General features: G+C 42.6%; 1 protein-coding gene across 1 annotated transcript in view; it reads left to right on the top strand.

The window, feature by feature from the left end:
- Positions 1-25,317, top strand: part of LOC146811606 (extracellular calcium-sensing receptor-like) — a 275,799-nt gene that overhangs the window by 89,811 nt on the left and 160,671 nt on the right. The gene's annotated exons all lie outside the window — the stretch shown is intronic.

The following is a 25,317-nucleotide window of genomic DNA, read 5'->3' as shown; positions in this document are numbered from 1 at the left end:
CAAGGTCCTCTTCACGTTACTTCTTGTTGCAAGCTAGCATAGGTTAGTTTTGGTGTTAACCCACTTTATTATCTTATCTGCCATCCTATACTAATGTGAAATACTTTTATATGGGGTTTCCGATCCCGTCCGGAAAGCCCTCCGTACGGCTCGGATCCGGAAAGCGTTCTGGACGAAACACGCTCCAGTCATCCAAGCGAGCGAGTACGATGCGTCCTTCAGCATATGTACTCGATTCGCTCGGACTTCCATTGAAGTCTATGGGAGCCTGCGTACAGACGCGTACACAGGCTCCCATTACAGAATATGGGTAGGTGGGTAAAAGCGTACACCCTGTGGCAGGTACCCCATTGTGCCTGCCACACTGTGCATGCTTGCATTGGGGGGACCCATGGGCACTCCCTGTGACCGGTTCGGAGGGCCCCGGTTGATCAACGCGTGCATCGTACTTGGTCACTCGGAAATCGAACCCATTGCGCCGCACGAGTCGACCATGTTGTAGTCATCTGGAGGGCTTCGCTGACGGGTACGAGTTGCTTGGAGCACGAGGCGATATTCACATCATACTTGCTCACATGTACAGTGGTACGGGTCATTCAGAAACCGGGGCTACGAATCGGACTCGCTTGCTACGGATCCCATTCGGAGCCCTTCCGAGCGAGATCGGAATTGGGCCCTATGTGTGAAGGTCTTGCGCTGTCACATGGATTTCCCCAATCCATGTGGGTAATACTTTTTTCAAGGTCATAATCCCATTATTTCCAGTCTGGAATTTTGCCTTCCAGATTAAATTCTGTCAATTGTTTGTTTAGTGTTGAGATTGGATTTTTATTGTGTAGTTCTTACTTTTCAAATCTGGTCAGGGATTGTGCAGTCCCTTCTCTCCCTAATCTCTCCTTATCTAAATGATTATAGTCTTCTGTGACCTTCAAAAGATTTTATCCAACTATTCATAAAAAATTATCTGACAATAACCCATCTATTCTCTCGGCATGACTGAAAGTTTCCATGTCCATTGCTGAGATAAAATCTGAATTAAAGCAAATAGGAGTGAACAGAGAGGATAACATTGTGAAAAACAAACATTAGTTCACTTTTTTCATATTACAAGTGTAACCCTAGTTATAGGTGAGGAATACAGCCTCCAATTTCTCTGTTGTTACTTTCACATCCATGAGACTTGCCAAAGAGGTGTATCAGCAATAAGATGGTCTTTTAAGCACCACTGTTTCACTGTTTCCAGCTCCCCCTGTTCCGCCATGAATCCAGGCTGTGTGGCCTGAATGTATGATTGGAGCTGCTTCTCTTTATATATATCTTATTCACTATTTTTGGTGTTTTGCCGCACCAAATGAAAGAGTTAAGTAAGCGTTGGAGTCGATTAACATGTAACAGTGGTGTGAGTCATGGATACTCCGAAATAAGCATAGAGTTTCAGGTAGGAGCTTCATCTCAATTACGGAAATCCTGCTGAACCATGGGAAGTGCCTCATATATAATAGTCATGCCTAATTTTCTTTTTTATTTGGAAGAAATTAACTACTTGTTTGGTGGTGTTACTTAACTGAATACCCAAGTTTGCAAAAGAATGTAAGTTCCATCAAAATCAGTATGAATTTGTGAAGGGCTTCTACGTGGTTAAGAAGTGGATGCAGTAAAATGTCTTGCATTTTTGTGATGTTGAATTTAAAGTTAGACACTGGTCCTGATTTCCAGAAATCCAGAAGGCCTCTCTTAACATTGGAGCAACCACTATCATGGCATTTCCTGTCTATGTATGAAAAGATTGATGGATGGCTCAGTCAACCTGATGGTGCCATCCGTCAAATTGTTAAAAAGTGTTTTTTTTTTTAAATAAATAAAAAAAATAATCACCCTAACAACATGAATGTGGTGGTAATTTTGCACTATTCACTGCCCTTTATCACCTGGCCATTCGACCACCAATTCTAAATTGGGCAGTTGGTCAAAGGGCCAAATCCCTGATAATCCATCAGAGGAGTATGTCACGAAAGTAGACAGAGTAGTCTCAGAGAGGGAACTCCTTTGCTGTTGTGATAGATTACCATCTCCGCCAAACTCTAAATCAGGTTTATAAACAGGATATAAAATAAAAAATTAAGTTCTTCGATTATAGGTTGATGACATGATTCAGGAGTTCAGCACATAAAGTTCAATGCATACATCAAACTAGCTTCAGCTGAATACCTAAAGAAATCAATCAATCTACTTCGAAACATGCCTTGCTATTAAAAATGTGCACGGACAAAAGTTTTTTGTTTTAAAATTTGGCAAATGGCACGTCCTATGCCAGGGCAGCAGAGTAAATTCATTTGTCGCCCTGTTGGATTTGCCACTTGCCAAAATATGGAATGTCAGCTGGCCCAGTGGACATTTCAAGCATTGACAGGAACAACCATTATGGCGGTTCCTGCAAATGCAATGTAACTTTACTGGACGGCTCCATCAAAAATCCCAAATCTGTACTCCAAAGTTTCTTGTGTTTTTTAATATCAAACGGAAAATCCCAAAGCAGTTTTTTTTTTTCAATAAGACAAAAACAGTGCCCCCTCGTCATGGGACTTTCCTCTAATAGCGAGGGGGGTATTGTCACTTTTTAGTGCCCCTTACCGTCAGTTTTTTCAGATTGTGACGGGCACTGAAAAACAGCTTTGTGTCTGCCCATCTAAATTAGGTGGGTGGGCACAATAGCCAAACCTCTGATGGCCCATAATCCTTCTCTGCCCTAAGATTCTGGTCTAAGAGAGTTATGCAAGGCACAGTATGAAAAATCAGAGTCAAAAATCTAAATCAAAAATTTTCTTTTTGAGATTCAAATGTTCGTTCCATTACTCCATCAGGAAGTTATTCACTGCTCACCACCTTCATTCTCAGTTCATGTCTATTCATAGAGGTTCTTCAAATCAATAAATAACATTTTTGGCCCGTTACAGTTGGGTCCTCCAGAGTTTGTTAAGAATACCCTTTGTGACCACAATCGGCCAAAATAATGGACCGCTCAAAGCCATATTGTCTTTCTGAACAAGGGGTGGGCAGAACTTGCATAATTCCGTGTAGCGTAATCACACGGAATTACCTAAGAATTCTGCGTGATTAAGCTTGAATGACATGAGAAGGGTAATTCTGCCTTGAGCGCTATTTTTTAGCGCGAAAAATGCCCTATCGCGTCCAAAACGGAAGCAAGGATACATTTTGCAGTAAGAAATGGCACTAAATGCAACAGAACATTAAAAGTGAGTGCACACAGCTTCTTGCGCTTGCTAAATATGCTCTTGGGGTAGGATTTTTCCAAAACTAATTACCCGCAGTTGGGGATATGTTCTTACAGCACTCTTGCGTCAAAAATGGACAATAGGATGTATTTTACACTAGGAAATAGTGCTAGATGTAGCAGAACATGAACAGCCAGGCTGAGCGGTCTCTCGTCCTCCCTAAATGTTCTCTCATGGTAGGATTGTCCCTCAAATTACTTTTAATTACAGGAACAGGAGTAATTGGTAATTGACGGTAAGTCTGGATCAAAGAGTAAAGCAGAATTACCAAAATTACTCTTATCACTCCGGTTTATCAAAATTCTGCTGAGGCCTAATGGTAATTCTCAATCCATTGGCTAGGTAGCATGCTCTTATGAGTGCAATCAGTTATGCCACTTTTGCTGAATTTACATCACACAAATCCGATGCTTCCACAATATATACTATTGTGCAAACTACCTATTCTGCTCGAAAAGTTCCATATTGGTGTCTTGGACACGACCCATTCACAAAGCAAATCAACCAATTTGAATGGTACACAACTCTGTTATCTTATTAAAATTATGATAACTTGCATGTATTCAGTCACAAACCTCTTCTTTTGGCAATGGTAGAAGTTGTTCTGGATTTAGGGTATTGCAGCATTTAATTGAAATGTTCCCTTCCGCTAGAATAATCTCCTTAAATTTATTCAAGCAACTGTTTGTAAGATACTGATTATGTGTATGAGTCAGCAATGTCTCAATCGAACATGTAACCAACACAAGCCCCTGCACAATCCCCCCACTTTGAACAATTGCCCAAAAATTTGCTGTAACTCTGAAAGATCCCAAACCTTGTTTTTCACAGTATGTCTAAAATCTAGAAGTCTTCTTTTGTGAGCATAATAAATCTTGTCTCCTAATCCAACACCATCAGTGTAAATCACACAATTGTTTTTACACAGAAAATCTTGTCCCAAGAAATTAACTGAACCCATCTTACTTATTGATGTATTGATTAACAATTATACTGGATGGCCAGTTACTTCTTCTTCCACAAATTGCATTTCTGATCTACCTCTAGAACTACACCAAGCATACAAGCCTCCCCCCCTCAGCCACCTCATTGTGCTGAACTTGGTTCAGCAGGAACTCTAAGAACTTGCAATTTGTGGAGAATGTATTTAATTACTGAAGGTTTTTACAAAGATCTGAAACTCTGCATATTACTTTGCATGAGCGTTTGCATGTCTGGAGCTGAAGGCATATTTCAGTTGAACTCACTTGGATTCTGCATGTTATGCACAGGATCCAGCAGAGAAGGGACAGTTGACTGTATCATACCATTCTGTGACTTCTGATTCATATTCTGCTGAATTTGGGAAACCATTTGCCACTCATTGTGAAATCTATTTCTATTAATTTACAATCCAGTTTAAAGCAAATATATTTCCCAAAGATGTGACAAGGGTCATTTCGCACCTGTGAGTTATTAATATTAAGTTCAGGCATGTAAAGCCTCTACCTCTGCCATGGGGATCACCATTTCCTCTTTGCACAAATTGTGCACCAATAACTTGTGCATTAAGTCTTTGCACACCAAGGGCCAGATTTATCACTATTTGATGCAGAGCAATGCAGCAAAACAACTTGCTGTGCCGAGCTGCATCAAATGCAGAGGGCTGGAATACCCATATTTTCCAAGATAAGATACATTTCTGCTCTCCCACTGCATTGGCTCACTATGTGCTACCAGGTGTCAACACAAACACCCTTGCATCATGGTGCAAAGGTGCATGCATTGCAGACAGGATTGTTTTTGTGCAGGAAAGGACACCTTCCTGCACAAAAACAATCGTTAGAGGCATTTTCCTCCTTCTTAGTAGGCTGCATTCTGCAGCACTCTTAGGAAAGAAGAAACCACAAGGAGAAATAAAGATATTTCTGTTGTGTCTCTATCAGGAAGGCTTACAATTTTGACAAATTCCCAGGTTTACGTCTCTTGGTAAATTTAGGAATGCATAAAAATGCATGGGTGGATGATTGGGAACGCTGGACTTGTGCTACCTTGCGTTACTCTAGATTTACTAAGCTATGCAGGGCCGCGCAAAGCGGCTTTGCATTGCTTGGTAATTCTGACTTCAGAGTTGCATTGCTCTTGCATCACCATGCAAGAGCAGTACAATTCTTTGATAAATCTCGGGCCAACACTTCTCTCTGTGGTTCTACTGCCCACTGTACCATGGTGTTACAGTCATTCTCCAAACCTCTTGTCACAACAATGAAAGTAAAGCATGCAAATCTGTCCAAATCAATTTTCCAAATTATCACAATCTTTTCCACCTCTGTATAATACTTCTAGGGCTCCTCTAGGAGCTTTGGGGAATTCTTTATAAATGTATAAAGATCACTTCTTGACCAAGGTACATGCACATATGTTCCTCCCATTCACTTCTCTCAATGGAAACTCTTTTTCAACAACCACTTCTCATTTGGAATCACTCATACTCACCCTTTTCACTTTGTTCTTCTATTTTTGAACATGTTAGACTAATCAGGGGGTTCAGTCCATTTAGGTCTTCTAATGTAATAACCATCTACAGTAATTGTATAATAGTTTCCTGAAATGTTTTAGGATTTTGATTCATTAATTAGTTTACAAACAACTTGGTCTTACATGATTCATGCGTTCTCTTTTGTTTTAAATCTACTTTTAGTTCTCTAGATTATTCCTAAGCTTCTCAAATGATGAATGAGCATGTCTTTCTCCTTCCACACCACTTTCGGGCCGCCCTGTGCACACGACAAACTAAACACATTTTAACTCTCCTGACATTCACCCGTCCTGTTCCTGTCTTTTCTGTCAGCACTTGCACATGAGCCCCATTATACACAAAGTGGTCTCACTTAAGTCAACATACTACCCATAAAATAATCATCTCCCTGAGAATCACTTTCATTCTTTTCCATTTCATTCTTGCTCTCATATTTTGTTTTCTTTTTATCCAATTAATTAGTAAACAAAGGGAAAGCACTTATAGTTTCTAGCACTTCCTGTGCAATCTCTCATCCATCTAATGGTTGCTAGCTTTACCAATTTGCTGTTTTAATATTTTCTTATGTGCTCTCTCATGTGCCACGTAGTGCAGTTCATTCACGGCATTGAGAACTGCAGAGGTCTAGGCTGTGGCTTCATTTTAAACACAGCACTCCTCTAATTCTCTATTTTTTTATTTTTTTTATTGAAGTTCTTGTATCAAGGTTACAATTTGAGAATAACATAAATTGGCTACCACAGAATAAGAATACAAAATAAAGAAAATTATTTACGGAATGCAAAAGTCCACCATTACTCGAAATAAAGACTCCAAATTCTGTTAAACTTCCTAATCCCACCAATTCGCTGGGCGTATCGCATTTCACTCTTTCTAACATTCTTAATTTTTTGAAACCAGGCATTAAACAAAGGAACTTGAATTGACTTCCAGTTCTGGAGCACCAGAGACCTTGCCACTGCCATTGCAATAAATAATAATTTGACCATCTGTTCTGTCAGACCGAGATCAGAATCATATCCGTACAATACTAATTTAACATTATAAGTGATCTGGATCCCACAATACTTTTGCAAGTATTCGAAGATCTCATTCCAAAAAGGCACAATTTTAACACAGTAAGCTATAATGTGAGACCAGTTAGCAGGAGTATATTGCTGACATTTAAAACAGGTGGCACTAGTATTGACATACATTTTAGCAATGGCAGCAGGAGTACGATACAGAAGCCATTTACTAAAAAATAGCATTCTTCTCCAATTAGATCCTCGAAGGACACTAAAATTCAGCTTATTTATAGTTTTCCAAGTGTTGATAGTAAGCACCTGATTCTCCTGTTCTTGCCATTTTTTTTATAGCTTTCTGGCCCAGATCTACCTCAATATGTTGAGCTAAACAACGTTTCCATGCCCCTGGCTTCCTCATCCGAGAAGTCATAAACAAATCGTCCCATAACTGATTAGAGGAACCAATAATTCTTGGCTCCACTTGTTCCAGCATTTTAAAGATTGAAACATACGAGCCTAGTAACATAAAATTTCCTGAAATTATAAGCTGCATCTCTCCCGGTAGCAGCCATGCCCCCTGCCTTAAAAAATCTGAAAGGGAATAAAATCCCACACGTGCCCATTGTAATGCAATATCAACTCCGATTTTCATTCCCATAAAAATGAGGGCATTTCTTAAGGGAGTTCTGATATTGAACTGCGGGAGAGAATATCTTTTAAGAAAAACGTCACGACGCTTAAAAAACCAAAGCATCGTCTTATATCGACTGAGTTTCGGTGATTCAGGAATATGTAGCGGAAATGGGATCTGGGCCTCGTGACAAATTCTATCAAAAAAGAAATTAATAAAGACATTTGGGCTCTGCATTGCAGATTTAAACCGCTCTAGATATTGGGCGAAATAATAGTCTCTAACATTAGGTACAGCTAAGCCTCCCAATTCAGTTTCGACATAAAGAGTCCTCATTGCTATCCTGGGACTTTTTTTTAGCCCATATAAACGCTGAAAATAATTATTCCACTTTTGAAAAAAAAACACTGGGCAAAAAACAAGGAATGGCAGAGAATAAAAAAATTAAAAAGCGGAAGAATATACATTTTTATAAGTGCCACCCGCCCCAAGATGGAAAATGACAATGAGTCCCATCTAGTAAACAAGGATTGAACCTTGCGTAGAAGAGGATCAAAATTCAGCATAGATAGATCGGAAACCAGAGTGGAAAACATAACCCCCAAATACCTCTTTGGTCTTGAATTGATACAGCCAAGTAAGTCAGCGTGTAAATCCACCTCACCCCCACCACAAACTAATATTTCCGTTTTTTTTTTGTTAATTCGATAACCGCCCAAATTTTCGAATTCTTCAAAAAGCTGGAGAGCAGCAGTTTGAGATTGAATATCCGTCTTAATCAATAACATGATATCATCGGCGTATAGTTTGATTTTTGCCATGGAAGGGATCGGAGGAGGAATATTTACAGATTCACGAATTGCTGTAGCTAATGGTTCAATAAAAAAAGCAAAAAGAATAGGGGACAAGGGGCAACCCTGCCTGGTGCCCCGTTGAACCGATACTGTGCCAACCATAACTGAATTAATAAATATATTGGCTTTAGCACCCATGTACAAATTCTGAATTAAACTAATAATTTGTGGAGGAATTCCAAAGTGCTTTCAAATAACAAATAAAGTTGTCCATACCACCAAATCAAAAGCTTTTTTCGCATCTAATAATAAAATTAAAGCAGAAATGTTTTTTGTTTGGAAATAATCTAAAGCCTCAGTGAGAAAATGTGTATTAGTAGCTAATTGGTGGCCTGTCACAAAGCCATTCTGATCCAGATGAATAAGATCCTTTGCAATGTAATTGAAACGTATTGACAATAATTTAGTAAGGATCTTATAATCAGTGTTAAGTAATGTGATAGGTCTATATGAGCTCGGATCTTTAGGATCTTTTTCGGGAAACTAACAACTGTGCCCTCCCCAAAAGAATCTGGAACTTGCCCTCCCACTAACATATAATTGACTAATTGTAATAATAAATCAGAAAAGGCGCTAAAGAAAACCTTAAAAAATTTAGCGGGGAGTCCATCCGGGCCACAAGCCTAACCAATTGGTAGGTTCTTCACCACAAATTCTAATTCTGACTTAGAAAATAAACGCATCATTACTCCACTATCTGCCTGAGATAGAGAGGGCGTATCATATCTAGCTAAAAAATTAGAGAGCCTAAAATGATCTATCTCCTGATGTTGACTATATATCTGTTTATAATGAGAGAACATTATAGTGCCAATAACCTCAGACTGTGATGTTTCTATCTGGGTGGCAGGACACTTTAAAATACGAATCAAATTTGCGGAAGCTTGCTCCTTAGCCTGCCACGCGAGGAGTTTACCAGAGAAATTACTCTCCTCATAAATCCTCTGAGATTGTGTAAGAAATTGCTGTTCACTCAGTGTAGCAAAGAGCATACTGAGTTCACGTTTGGCCTTGTTTAATTTATTTTGCGCAATACTAGAAAAATTGGATTGTCGAAGCCGAGTAAGCAAACAAATTTTTTGATAGAGTAGGGTCCTAGCTTGTTTAATAGAGCGCCATTCTTCTGCATCTTTACCGATGATAATACCACGAATAAAGGCTTTTAAAGAGTCCCAAATAATGTGCAGTGGAGCCGTATCCGAATTACGAGCAATAAATTCGTCAATCTCCAATTTTTAAAAAGAAACCCAGTTACTATCTTGTAAATACATTTTATTAAATATCCATCTCTTAGGGGGCCTAATTTCTTCCCATACTTTAAATTCAATTACCAACATTGCGTGGTCTGAGAAGCCATTATGTAAACATTTTTGATGCGAAAATTTTAATAACCTAGAGGCTAAGAAAAAATCGATACGAGAGGAAGATCTATGTCTTCCCGACCAATAAGTAAATTCTTGTTTTTGTGGGAATTTTAAACACCATGTGTCTCAAAGATCCAGTAGGGCTATATTCTTCATAATCGACTTTGGTTGACTTTGGTTTAGATTGTTTCTTCGAGGCACCAGTGGAATCTAGTTTTATATCCATAAGAATATTAAAATCCCCGCCTATAACTATATCTCCCCCGACCATTGGTAGTGATTGAAATAACTCCTCGTAGTTGGGGGCTCGATCTTCCACTGGGGCATAAAAAGTAACAAAAGTAATTGGCCTATTCCTGCCTTTTATTACACAGGTGGCCCAGCACCACCGCCCTGCCCACCCATCTTCAAACTGGATAATTTCTGCATCTAAATTACGATTAATGAAAAGCGCGACCCCCCTTTGAGATTCTTGAGCACAAGAGAACCCACGATATAAGGACCAAGTTTTAAACATAGGAAAATAATTAATTTTATCCACGGAAATATGAGTTTCTTGCAGTATAACCACTGCGGGGCACTCTGTTTTAATCCATAATTCGATGGTGCGCATTTTTTTTCTATTATTCAGCTCATTAACATTAAAAGAAATCACTCTAACCCCCCCAATAGACATATATCTGAATCATTGAAAATAACTTATGGCCAACATATTTTCCATCACAGACAACAAGAACTTCCATTTTCCATTTCCCCCCCCGCCCATCCCATCCCTCCACCCGGGTGCTCCCCCCCTGCACCTAGTCCCGTGGCCCTGTACTACACCTTCACCTCCCTCCCACGCTGGCCACATGGCACTAACCCCTCTCATGAAGGCGCCCTGGTATTGCGCCCCTGTTCCCTTGACCCCCTAGTTCCTCACCTGCACCCCCCCTCCCCCTGAAAAGTATACAATTTTACTAAAAAAAAAAAAAAGACAAGAGAAAAAAAGGGTGCCTCCAATAAACATCCAACCCAATCAAATCACAATCCAAAATTATCCTAACCCTTGACCAACTTATCAAGCATCTCACGTGCCTCATCAACATCTGTAAACAAATAAAATTTGCCCTTAATGAAAACTTTTAACTTTGATTGCTGCGCAATCGATGCTTGGGCACATTTGTCCTTAAATAACTGGAGAATCTTTACAAAGTCTTTTCTCCGTCTGGCAGCAACAGCCGACATATCGGAGAAAATCCGGCGCTTAGTAGTAGGATTGACATAAAGTTGTCTTTGCTTGAAGGCCTGTGATAGGATTATTTCTTTAACACGAACATCAGCAAAATTGACAATAATAGTCCGAGGAAACGGAGAATTGGGAAAAGGACGAGCTGGAACTCGATGCGCCCTCGTGATTGTTAAGTCGCCCTTAAAATCGGGGCCGACCTCTCGAGATAAAAAGGAAGTAATCCATTGCGTCATGTCAGATTCCTCAATGTTCTCGGGTACGCCCACTATTCGAAGGTTTGACCTTCTATTGTAATTTTCCAACTCATCCAATTTAATTTCAAAAGCCTTCGAAAATTTGGAAACACTGGTCATCTCTTTCTGTATAATGGTCAAATTGTCCTCCACCCCTGAAATTCTAGTCTCAGCTTCTTGCAGTCGATTTGAAAATGAAGCCATCGAATCTTCAATTTTATCCAGACGCTTACAAATCACCTCCATTTCCATCTTTTGAAATTGCTTCATCTCTTATTTCTTGCAGAATCAAATTCAGCATGTCCTTTACTGAAATCTGAAAATCCCCAGTAGTCTCAGTGTCCATCCCCATCATCTGACTCTGAGGCAAGATAACCCCACTGGAAGAAATCGTGGGAGTACAAATGGGAGAAGTAGAAAGATCTTTATCACTAAGAGAAGTAGGTCTTATATTTAAGGGTGGGGGGTCTGTTAACTCTGGATCGCCAGTTAACCTCGTTGATCCCAAATTCCCGGAATTTTTCATAGGAGGAATGACTATTGGAGAAGTTGAAAGGTTCGGAAGGTTTGGAGCCTCTGGTAACACTGCACGAGTAACAACTGTGTTAGCAGAGACATATGTTGCTCCTTTTCGCTCAAATAAAGGGAACTGTTTAGAAGCCTTGAGAGCACAGCCTGACGTAGCCTCTTTAGACGCCTGTAAATCGAATGAGGGCGCTGGATTCACGCACTGAGCTATTTCAGGTAATTTGACTTCTGAGCCCAGTAAAACCATGTCCATTCCCCCCATGGGTGACTCCAATGCCTCCTGCCCATCACTATTAACAGATTTGCCAAGATTCTGATGAAGAGCTTGTATCGGGCTACCACCCAGGAGACCGTCCTCGCCTTCTCCGGAACTCTCCGAAATTTCAACAGAAGAGATTTCTTTCTCCGCGGCTGACCCAGCCCGCTTAGCCCTTGCTGAATTTTCCTTTAGTTGCTGGCGTCGTATTATCGCTTTGGCCCTGGCCGTCAGTTGCTTACCCATTATTAGAGCCGTTTACACAACTAAAAAAAAAAAGAAAGAGAGAAAAAAAAACGGAAAAAAAGGGAGGGGGAAAAAAAATATAAATGGCAAATGGCAGCGTAATATCTTTTCACTGCTAAGTCTTTAGACCTTGAATCCTCAGCACGAATAGCAGCAGTCCTGTAAGTCGTAGTAAATGCAAAAGGGAACCCAGATCATCAGAAATACTGAAACCGAGAGTCTAACCCACACAGCGGCTACAACACAGAACTATAAGGCTGTAGCGGCGGGGCAGACAGTTCTCAACAACTGGACAGGAGCCTCGCACTGTCTGACTATAATAGAGTGCCTGGGCAAAGTCAGTAATCTTCGATGAAATCACTACTGCCAACAGTGACTCCGCAATTCCATTTCCACTGTCCACCGCCAAGAATGCTGGGGCATGTAGTCCTGTCACACAGCCCACACTGCGGCTGTTACCAGAACCCCAAAGATAGCGATAATTTCTTAAGTGAAATCTTAAGTGAAATCAAGTCTTTGTAAACAGGCACCCAAAAAAAAAAGGGGCCAGCAACAGCAGCAACCAGCAAATATCTCTCACCAAAGTCGCCAAAAACTGCTGCCTGCTCCAGCAAAACTCAGCAAAGCTCAGCAGCTCTCTCCCAGGTAGCGCGATCCGCCTGCTTTATCAAGAACGTTATCAAGAGCAGCAGAACCGCAGTGCTGCAGCTTCAACCCGGAGGCATGGACCTCAAAGCATCGCCAGAGCACGTCCTCCGGCTGCCGCCACCGCCATCAGCCGCATGAAGGAAGAGGGAGGGGCAAGGGAATCAGGTGCAGGTGCAGGTGCTACGTGGAGGCGTGGAACTCCACCGTAGCGTTTTCCGGCTGTCCGAGCGGTACTCCACTCCTCTAATTCTCAATAATTTCTACTTCAAGTGTACCCTGTACAAAAAAATTTAACTTTTTATTGCCAGCAGTAATTCTATTTTATTCTTTATGCCAGAAACATGTAAGCCATGGTCCAGAAGCATTTTGCTTGCAGGAGGACCAATTTCCCACAATGCTAAAACAACCAATCACAGCACGATTTAAAAATTGGACTTGAAATGCAATACATAAACCAAAACAAATAAAACTTTTTTCCGCCTACTGGGATATGGGATGGGAAATCAAACATTCCACAGAAAAGGGAAGAATATCTTAAGTACTTTCAATCACACCAAAATAAGCTCTTGACCAGTAGTACCTCATGTTTAGTGTTAAATATTATGCACAAAAGAAATAAACAATACTAGAAATAAACAAATAAAGAATCCTATCCAGATTAGTTCATACACAGCTAGACTATTAAGGTATTCATAGGGATTTAACATATAACCTGACATGATGCCACATGTCTTCTCAGCACACAATCTTAATAGTATTATATCAAGATCTTGGATTTCCATAAATCTTTAAACTTTACATATATCCAAAAATCCTCGTTATATAAATAACAAAGAAGTCATAAAAGCACAATATATTACATTATATCTTCCTCAACGACACATTTCAAACAGCTTAAGTATTTTGCGCAAAACATTACAATACAATGCAGTTTTCACTCCAAGTCATGTCAGAAAACAATAGAAATACATTGTCACAATTAGCATTAGACAACTCACCATGCAAGACAATTCCTTTCACAAAAAGCCTTACTTATACTAATGTAATGTATCTCCTGATAACCTTGACTGGTTACACTGGCATTAATCTATGTGATTCCAGGATTCCCTAACTCCTAAAATTTCTTTAGGGGGTAAATTTTATTGAATGATACAGCAAAATTTGTATATGCTAATTTGCACTACATTATCCACCATTCTTGGCCGCATTCTCCACCAACATTCTGTTTGTGCTTTGCACCAATAAATTCAAAAGGCTGAGTCAGAGGATCAGGGACATGTGAGTTCTTAAGGATCTTGGTTCTTGCAGGCCAAACTTCACAGTCAAAACCATAAAGGTTTATTTAAAAATTAAGAATAATTTCAGATGGTAAAAAGTCATTAGTCATATTCTAATCGGCACCAATAATGCATGAAAAATAAGCACATTTTGAGAGGTCAAAAAATTATAAGAAAAGTCTGGCATGACACATGCTCAGTTGAAGTCTTAGGAAAGTCACGGATAACAATCTGACATAGTGACTAATCAATATAGGAGCAAGGAAAAGTCAGAAAAATTATATTTTTAGCCTCAAGAGGAATGACAAAGAATGCTCTTGGCATATAATGAGGTGGTACCATGTGGCTGTATTAATTAAGATACATGGCATAAATCCTTCAATGTTGCAGAAATTATGTTATATAAAACAGGCTACTTTAGAGGTTGCCTAAATATTTAATATTTATTTATTACTATTCCAACTCCAGTGAGTGCAACAGTAGGGAAAGTGTTGGATAGCGGAGGGGTAAACATCACTATTCCTACTCCAGCGGGTGCAACAGTAAGAAAAGTGTTGGACAGCGGAGGGGTAAAAATTACAATTCCCACTCCAGTGAGTGCAACAGTAGGGAAAGTGTTGGACAGCTGAGGGGTAAAAACTACAATTCCCACTCCAGTGAGTGCAACAGTAGGGAAAGTGTTGGATAGCGGAGGGGTAAAAATTTCTATTCCCACTCAAGTGAGGGCAACATTATATAAAGTGTTGGATAGTGGTGGGATGAAATTTACTATTCCCACTCCAATAATTGTAAAAGTAGGGAAAGTTTTGGATATCAGAGGGGTAAAAATTACTATTTCCACTCTTGTGAGTGCAACAGTAGGGAAAGTGTTGGATTGCAGAGGAGTAACAATTAATATTCTCACTCCAGTGAGTTCAAAATTGAAAACAAACAGAATTTTAACAATATAAATATTTAAAAAACAAATTAAATTAAAAAATATATAACTATGTTACAAATTCAAACACAACTATATTTAATATTAAATTAAAAGAAAATCATATTATCATGTTAAATACCTACAAATATTATATTAACTACAATAAAAAGTAATTTCCAAATAAATTATTATTTTTAATTAGATATAATTCCTGAGATCATTTCAGGATGAGGTCAAAATTGAAAGCCGACAGGCACGGCTTGCCTCTAAAAAAGTACAAGGCTCGGTCCGAAAGATTGAGAAAACATGTAGAGATAGCGGAAAGAATATGCATGGTGGAGACTTGTTCAGAGGTGCTGGAGAATGCTGTGGAAACACTGAAAACTCAGACTACATCTCAAGAGAGCACACTGGGAGACATGATGTGGAAGCTTGAGGAGGTAGTAAATCACCAACGACGCAACAACTTGAGGCTGCTAGGGATACCCAAGAACTGTGAAGGCAGTGATATAAGAAAGTTCACAATTAATATGTCAAAAAACTCTTTACCAGAACTAGTACAGTGGGATTGGGACAGAGAAATCCAATGTGTACATAGGTTCCCCTTAACAATCTCCAAGCGTCCCTTGAATGGCCAGTCATATCCACGAGCTATAGTAATCTATTTCAGAAACTTCCTGCTGCATCAGGCCATGTATGATCTGGCCAGGCCTAATACCAAAAGGAATTTTGAGAATTTCTCTTTTTTTGCGAAACCAGATTTCGCGCTCACCACAGTGGAAAGAAGATGACGCTTAGTCAACTTATAACACCTTTCCAAAAAGCAGGAGCTACAGTTTTTCTGCAAAATCCAGCCAAAAAGTTGTTTTTCAAGGACGGAACTATAATTTCATCTCAGAAATACAAGCACAGAAGGTATTAGAGGAGATCACAGCCGAGATTGGTGGGACTGCCGGGAGCAAGAAATAATAAGCCTGGACCTTAATATAGAAGGCAAGGATGACGGCTGAAACTGGGAATTTGTTTTGAATTGGGAGAGCCCAAATATTTCTATGTCCCATCTATTTTCCTCCTCTTGTGATATTATGTTTTTCTTTCTTCTTCTTCTCCGATGGTCCTCTTTTTGTGTATTTTCTCTCTTTACATTAGTATTGGATGCAAGGTTAAAATTATATTTGAGCACGGGGTGGCAGAGAGTGGGAGAAGAATGGTTCATACACTAGGATTGAGCCTGATTGCTTAAGGTATGGTGGGGGAGGGAAGGGGGAGAGGGGGGTAGGGGTTGTAGGAAATCTCAGACAGGAGGTAGGAATAAGGGGTGCAATACAGATCAGCGAATTAGGGAATAATAAGTGAAGAAAGTGACAGAGAGTGCTCAGGTGGACAATGGGTCAAGAGGAGAAATACACAAATCAAGGTATTGACAAGAACCAATATGCTTAGGTTGAAAATTCTTACTGTCAATATATGTGGTCTTAATGACATATTCAGCCCGAACTACAAAGCTAGGTCCTCCCTGCTCACTTTGCCACTGGATTCAAGCTAGCCAGGCTGATGAGGGGTGTTACTCTGAAACGGGTCCCAGTATGCTTGTTTACGGTTCAGAGAAGACCTGGCTTGGCAGTTCGGGCTGGACTGTTCCCATGAGGCACAGGATCAGACTGATTTGCATATGGCCATGTCTGAACTGGGGTGGCAGAGTGGGCTAAAGAACGGTGATGGATCAAACCCAGATCTGTTGACTGGGTGTGAGTGTTTAATTGGTTCTGATGCTCCGTCCATCACCACCCCCTTTTGTACCGCTTTGTTCGCCATAAGTTGGCAGGGTATGCTCAGACGTGAGTCCCTTGCTCACTGTGCCACTGGATTCAAGCAAGCCTGGCTGAAGACGGCTGTAATGCCAGAAACCGGTCCTAGGAAGCTTGTTTCCGGTCCAGGGAAGGCATGGCTTGGCAGTTCGGGCTGGTCTGTTCCCATGAGGCACAGGGTCAGACTGATTTGCATATGGCCATGTCTGAACTGGGGTGGCAGAGTGGGCTAAAGAACGGTGATGGATCAAACCCAGATCTGTTGACTGGGTGTGAGTGTTTGATTGGTTCTGATGCTCCGTCCATCACCACCCCCTTTTGTACCGCTTTGTTCGCCATAAGTTGGCAGGGTATGCTCAGACGTGAGTCCCTTGCTCACTTTGCCACTGGATTCAAGCAAGCCTGGCTGAAGACGGCTGTAATGCCAGAAACCGGTCCTAGGAAGCTTGTTTCCGGTCCAGGGAAGGCATGGCTTGGCAGTACGGGCTGGACTGTTCCCATGAGGCACAGGGTCAGACTGATTTGCATATGGCCATGTCTGAACTGGGGTGGCAGAGTGGGCTAAAGAACGGTGATGGATCAAACCCAGATCTGTTGACTGGGTGTGAGTGTTTGATTGGTTCTGATGCTCCGTCCATCACCACCCCCTTTTGTACCGCTTTGTTCGCCATAAGTTGGCAGGGTATGCTCAGACGTGAGTCCCTTGCTCACTTTGCCACTGGATTCAAGCAAGCCTGGCTGAAGACGGCTGTAATGCCAGAAGCCGGTCCTAGGAAGCTTGTTTCCGGTCCAGGGAAGGCATGGCTTGGCAGTTCGGGCTGGACTGTTCCCATGAGGCACAGGGTCAGACTGATTTGCATATGGCCATGTCTGAACTGGGGTGGCAGAGTGGGCTAAAGAACGGTGATGGATCAAACCCAGATCTGTTGACTGGGTGTGAGTGTTTGATTGGTTCTGATGCTCCGTCCATCACCACCCCCTTTTGTACCGCTTTGCTCGCCATAAGTTGGCAGGGTATGCTCAGACGTGAGTCCCTTGCTCACTTTGCCACTGGATTCAAGCAAGCCTGGCTGAAGACGGCTGTAATGCCAGAAACCGGTCCTAGGAAGCTTGTTTCCGGTCCAGGGAAGGCATGGCTTGGCAGTTCAGGCTGGACTGTTCCCATGAGGCACAGGGTCAGACTGATTTGCATATGGCCATGTCTGAACTGGGGTGGCAGAGTGGGCTAAAGAACGGTGATGGATCAAACCCAGATCTGTTGACTGGGTGTGAGTGTTTGATTGGTTCTGATGCTCCGTCCATCACCACCCCCTTTTGTACCGCTTTGTTCGCCATAAGTTGGCAGGGTATGCTCAGACGTGAGTCCCTTGCTCACTTTGCCACTGGATTCAAGCAAGCCTGGCTGAAGACAGCTGTAATGCCAGAAACCGGTCCTAGGAAGCTTGTTTCCGGTCCAGGGAAGGCATGGCTTGGCAGTTCGGGCTGGACTGTTCCCAAGAGGCACAGGGTCAGACTGATTTGCATATGGCCATGTCTGAACTGGGGTGGCAGAGTGGGCTAAAGAACGGTGATGGATCAAACCCAGATCTGTTGACTGGGTGTGAGTGTTTGATTGGTTCTGATGCTCCGTCCATCACCACCCCCTTTTGTACCGCATTGTTCCCATGAGGCACAGGGTCAAAACTGATTTGCATATAGCTGGGTCCCCTGAACTGAGGTGGTGAAGTGAGCTAAAGAATGATGATGGATTCAACCCAGATCTGTGAGTTGGGGTGAGTGTCTGTAAAGTTTCAGCGCTCCTTCTATCATCTCCTTGTGTTTGCCTGCATATACATAGGCACATAGAAGAAACTTCAGTAGTGGAAACATATCTTGCTTTGATAGGGCTTGTGACAGTGCAAGGCAATTAGGAGCAATAGAAGTAGCAGTATAATTTGAGTCAAAACTAGTTGGGTTAGGTAGTTAGATCCAGGAGTGTCAGGGCCTCCGGGCAGTCAGGTTCAGTGTGGGTGTAATCATATTTATTGTTCCAATAATAAGTGTGAGGGCCACTAGGCATGTCAACTCAATTAGTACTATGTTACAGCTCTACCTTTCTGTGTCAACATGGGGATGGTAGCCATCCAGCCTACCGTACATCTGTCTGTATCATTTGCATTGAGTATATTCACTTACCTTAACAGAGGCTTATGTACTTGTGGTGAGGGCACCCTGTTGTCATTTTTAGCTTTGTTTCATGAAAATCACATCCCAGATTGTCCCAATTGGGCCCTCCTCCCCCCACAGTTGGCTCAGTATAATGACTAATGACATTTAGTTCTACTTTGACCTATTTTAGCAGGTACCGTAGCCAGCACCTCATTATGGGGGCCACACAGAATTCCCATGACATTGCTTTTGGTTTTTTAAAAATTATGAGGGCTAGAGCTATAAACCTACCCAGCTTTTTTGTTCCCTTTGGGTCTTGGCATTAAGCCCAACAAACATGACTCCACTGTGGGTGGTAGGGTGCAATCCACTACCTCTGACATGACCTCCATCAATTCTTCCAATGCACAGTGGATCACTGCACAGACACATACCACATGAAAAAATCCTGTCTGAGTTTTTGGGCATCTGGAGCAGTCCAATAATCCACCAACAAACTAGCCTTGAATGCATTCTGGGATAAGTTACGTCTGGTGTAGATAAAATTTGTGTGTACTGAAACTTTGGGATCCTAGAGATCTTTTCCCAAATCAGCTACCCACAGGTCCCTAACGACTACATCGTTTATATGCTGCTGTGTATTCAGAACCGTGTATATTGCCAATATCATTGTCTGTGTGCCCCAATGGGACAGGAACACTTTTAGAGATATTGATGCCTGGTGTATCACGTTATAAGTTATAAAGTGACCAGCTGCTATACCATATGTGTCATTTATCTTCTAGAATGTACTTTGAATTCCTTCTGTGTAGACATCTCCAACAAGTAGCACTCATGCCTCTTTCCATTGTCATACATCATGTGTCTGCACAATGCTGTGTATTTAGGGAAGTATCCATAGTGGGAATAAGTGGGTGTATCAGGGGCTACCCACCATTGTGTGTATATTTGTGCCAACATTTACGCATTACTTGCAACTCTGTGGGCAGCGTTTTGGATGGGTGCATTATCCAGGTGAGCGGTGTACCCCGTTGAGTATTCGCAAAATGGTTGACCTGTCTGTATTGCGCTCAACCAATGCATCGGCTATTGCAGTTGAGCTGCTGCATACAACATTTCGTAGTTGGAGACGCCCAATCCTCTTCTAACAATGGGCGCTATATTTTATGGAGTGCAACCCTTTTTCTACCTTTTCCCTCTATCAGATCAGAAAGGAGCCCCGGGAGCTCTTTGAAAAGTGTTTTCTGCAGAAATATCCTAAGAGTCGCAAATAAATAAATTAGCTGTGGCAGTAGCAGCATCTTAGATATTGCCCCTGGACCGAGCGGGGACACCGGGGAGGAAGTTCAAAAGGAATAGAGCTGCAGATCGATAGGAGAGCCCTGCCCAAGTTGCCTTCCACGAGATCCCTGTCTGTGTAGTGGATATTTACTCCCAAGTATTTAAGAGTATTCCATTGAAATTTCAGCCTAGTCTGTATCACCGTATTTCAAATTAATCCTGACTTAACAAAAATAAGCAGGATTCAGTCCAGTTTATTTTGAGGCCTGACATTTCCTCAAATGTATTTAGCATCTCTATAAGTATCGGGACGGAGGAGCAGGCATCCCACAAATAAATCAGGGCATCGTACAAAGACACTACCTGCCACCCACCATAAGGCTGGAGCCCCTTGTCGGGGACCTTCATTAGTACCATGCATGCCAGTGGATTTGTAGCGAGTGCAAAGATGATTGAAGAGACCTGGCATCCTTGTGTGGTGCTTCTATTTCCATTATACTTAACCGAAATAGGCAGGCTTAAGACCAGTATATTTTGAGGCTTGACATTCCCCAAAATTTACTATCATCTCCATCAGTAATGGGAGGGAGGCATGGCCATCCCCCAAAAAATCAGGGAATCCCACAAAGAAACTATGTGCCACCTTTGAAACTGTTTTAGCCCCCAGTCTGGGGCTCTCTTGTGTAGCATGTGGGCACGTGGCTCATGGTCTGCGCAAAGATGATTGGAGAAAGTGGGCATCCTTGTCTGGTTCCTCTATTTATTTTCAAATGGTCTTAAATGATCCACCCCATCTTAGCTCTGGCCACGGTGCAATTGTAAAGTGAATATACCCAAGTAAGGAACCTCGAGCCCTCCCCAATTCTCTCGTCTCGAGGACTGCCAGGAGGTATTACCAACCAAGAGTGTCAAACGCCTTTTGGTATCAAGTGACACTGCCAGGCATTTTTCATTATTACCAGGGTTAGCCCCCGTCAGCTCCAGCAATTGGTGAATGTTTAGAAAGGTGTTACATTGCTGTATAAACGCATTTTGGCCACTGTGGACTAACATCTCAATGGTGGACAACATTGTATGTGCTAGCATTTTAGTCTAGGTTAAGAAGGGATAAAGGTGTGAATGACCACAGATCTATGGAATCTCACCCTTGTTTGGTGGGTCACTACTACCATTGCTTCCCTGAGAGAGGTTTGGAGTTTACCCCCCTTTCACTTCTAAATACAATTGCAGCAGTTTCAAGGTGATATGTCTGCTGTATGTTGTGTAATTTTCGATGGGGAAACCATCAGTACCTTGCTTTTGTTTCTCGCTATATGAGATATGGCTGCGCAGATTTTTTCCAACTGTAGTAGTTTTTATAATTTGGTGCAATGTAGCAGATTTATTTGGTATATAGGAATCCCTGCTAGGAACTCTTGTAGTCGGTCAGTGGCCGGGCTCCCAGTCTCTGCATATTGAGTAGGTTAGTAGTCAACAGAGCCGCTTTTATGTTTTCTTGGGTGTCGAGCATCACGCCCTCGCATGATCTAATGGCCCCTTTTGGGGCTCATGTGGTTTCACCCACCAAAAAACATGACAGATTACTGCCAGCTCAGTCACCCTTTCAGTGCTGTTGATGTATATACTCTCTGTTGTCTAGTTTTCCCAATCTATAGTTCAATTCAAAGTGTGCGCATCTAATGTCGCAGATTTGTTCTGTCTTTTCAGCCTTTTTGCATTTTGAGCTCAATCTGGTGCATGTCCCATTTAGTGTATAAAAGGTCTCTGCATAAGGTCTTCTTCATGCCCCATGTGATGTTAATGCAGTGGCCATGCATGACCAATTTGAAGACCTCCCAATCCATAGCACTAGTCGAACCCCTGTTGGCATTGAAGTTCTGTGTAATGTGTATTCCTATGGCTTCACAGACCGGAGTGTCCTGTAATGCCTTGGTCTGTATCCTCTAAGTCTGTATCCACACTTGGCCTCTGCCCCACTGAAGTACCAGTTTCAACAGACAGTGGCCTGAAATGATGCATGCAAGGTACTGTGTTTCTGTAATCGGTGAGCACAGTGAATCACTACAGAACGATTGATTCAACCATGTTTGGATTTCATGCACCTGGGAGTAGAACAAGAACTCTCTATGGGTCAGATGCATCAATCTCCACACTTTGTGTGCTTGTCTGTTCTTCAGTAATTGACATGAAATGTTGTGTCAATCAATGGCTTGTGGCTCCTGCCGGAGGGTTGGATCTATCTATGACTACATCTGGAACGAAATTAAGTTCTCCCCCATATACATGGGGCCTGTGGGTTGTGTTGGAGAGCTATGGTCAGCTGGTCCAGGAATTCCAAGTGGTTAGTATATAGTGCATATATAGCTATAAGAGAAAGCGGATCTCAATTCAACTAGTACTACTACATACTTACCTTCCAGGTCCATTATGTGTGCCTCCATCACAAGTGGGTATACTGGTGAATTCCAGACCAGCACCCCCATGCAAACATTGGAAGGAAAGTGCCATACATCTGCCCCATCCATTTATCGCCCAGCTGTAATTCTGACTGCTCCAAATGCATTTATTGTAGGCAGGCTATGTTCAAGTTAGAGCTCTGGTATGTCCCTCATCTGTTATATGCATTTAGATTGCACTTTCTGTCCCTGGGCCATGTGGCCCTTGAGTGGATTATGAATTTTGCTCTCACTGTAGGTCTTCAACTGCATCTCCAAAACCCCACATGTAATTCCTCAATTTGCACTAATCATTTACTCCTTAGCATATGTCACAGCAGGCCTCCTTGTGTGTGCCATGTGATACCGCAACCAACATTCTGATAACATGAACAGCAGGATTCTATGTACTGTGTGTACAGCCCCAAATTTGCGAGCCCCAGTGCAGCCTCGGGTTCCCTGCTTCCCACAGGCACCCCCCCACTCGAAGTTGCCTGTGGTCAACGCACGGGTGCATAGCGCCTGAACAAGAAGAATTGAAGTTTCAAAGTCTTTGCTTCAGGCTGTCATTAGCCAATCAGGGTGTCAATATTAGTCCGCTTTGTTCCACTTCTCCAGATTCATGGCAGGGCAGTGAAGGGGATTTTTCTGTGCTTTAGATGTCAGCCACCACTTGCGGCCTGTGTTTGATGTCTGTTTGGCTGTAGGACGACTGCATGGTTTATGGCTCTGCTTCTTTCTTGGCCTCTGGGTCCACCAGCCTCCCATTAAGGATGATGCTCTGTCTGTCATCGGGATCTCCAATCCTTTTGTGTACAGTCATGACCAGGCCTGCTCAGGGACTGGAAAAAGTATGATATCATGCAGTTTAGCGAAGAGAAGGGTATATTTCTAGCCCATGAGACGCAATGGCTGCATGACCGCTTCAAAGGAGTTCCGGCATTGCTGGACCTCCACTAGGGAATCCAGATAGACTGTAATGACATTTTTCGCATATTACCATGAGCCTGTAGTTCTGAATATTTGTAAAATTGAGTCCCTGATCCTACACTTGAGCAGTCATGATGACTGTGTGTGGATCACCTCCCAGTGGTGGAGGCCTTCCCGGGACCCTGTGTGTTCTCTTTATTGAAAAAAAATGTCAGGAACTTGCCCACCAGGACAGTGTTTATGAATCAGTGTCCGAGGAACAGCTCCATGTTAGGTCCTTCCGCGCATCCAAGGAGACCCACCAGTCGGATATTATTTAATCTAGAGTACTCTTCAGGATCTTCTGATTGTAGCTGGAGGTTTTTAATTTCGGCCTTCATATTCTGTAGTTGGTTCTGCACGTCCTTCAGCATTGGGTGCATCCAGGTTACTGCAGATTCTGCATCATCTACCTGCTCGTCTAGTTTCCTGTGGCGTGTGCGAAGCAGGTTCTCTTCTACATAAATGAGTCATTCTTTGTTTCCAGTGAGTTCTTGGTATTGAGGACTGCTTGCAGTATCCTGTCAAATGGCCCTGAGTGTCTTTCCAAGGTGATCCAGTTGATTTGTGGATTCCTCACCCATCCCCCTGTGGCAACGGTGACATTTCCAGGATATCTTTGGCAGGGGGAAAAAGTTCTGATTACCTTGTTATTTGACCATCATTCAGAGTGGGTTATGTGTGTGGTGGGGTCGAAAGGTGTATAAGTCAGCAGGCTGTGCACTGTTCACCCCAGTCACCCATTCCACAATCACTGGCCTGCCTCGCTGTCCACCAGAATGGTTTAGGCTAGGGTACCACCCTGGACACTTGACAGTGTTGTCATGACAGTGCAGTATGCTGTCTGCATGGGACAGGCTGCCCCTTCAGGGTTTCAAAATCGCTGACATCTGGGAAAGACAGTGCCCCGGCCTGGGTGAGCTTCCCGGGCACCCGATAGTCCACAAGCATTTCACCATCTGAAGCAGGCGGTTGAGGTGGGCTAAATGTCCACATCAAAGCCTCAATAGCATAGTCACCTCAATGCAGTGCACTGTGTTTGTGGATCAGGCTGTCCCTTCAGGACTCAAGAGGCACTGACACCAGGGAGACATCAGTGCCCAGGTCTGGGTGGGCCAAATTGTCCACCAGTTCTTTAGCCCCAGTACTACGCTCTGCAACCTCCAGGCAAGTGAGTAGAACTAGCTCACCACAGCTGTACGAATATCTAGGGCAGCCCCTCCTCATTCATGCTGGCAAGATCCTCACATGTATCCAGGTCCAAACTGCGAGGATTCACTGACATTGCACCAAGTGTGGCACATGCAGGGGTGAGGAGGCTGTCTCCAATACTCGCTCCAGTCATGCAGCACTCAGGCGTAGTAGGCCCCACTCAGTAAACGGTGGCTATAAGCCTATGCCACTGTCCTGGCTAGGCGATGGAGCACTAGCCGTCAATCCACCAACACCACTTTTCACAGGCACAGCTGCCATCTTGGCCATGTGCCCCTTGAGGGTATCCTTGTTGCTCCTTCAAGGTTACAGGACAGGTCCTGGACCTCACATTTTCAGGAACAGGACTAAGCCTAGGCCTCTCAGCATGCAGTAAACTAGTGTGGTGGCAGAGAGAAAATAAAAGCTGCAACACCAGATTCACATGCAGTGGGGAACTTGGTGGAGTGGAACATGGCG

This window comes from Triturus cristatus, chromosome 7, assembly GCF_964204655.1.
Source record: "Triturus cristatus chromosome 7, aTriCri1.1, whole genome shotgun sequence".
In the NCBI taxonomy this organism is placed as follows: Eukaryota; Metazoa; Chordata; class Amphibia; order Caudata; family Salamandridae; genus Triturus; species Triturus cristatus.
The sequence above is the reverse complement of the archived record's forward strand: the minus strand, read 5'-3'. Positions and strand labels throughout refer to the sequence as shown.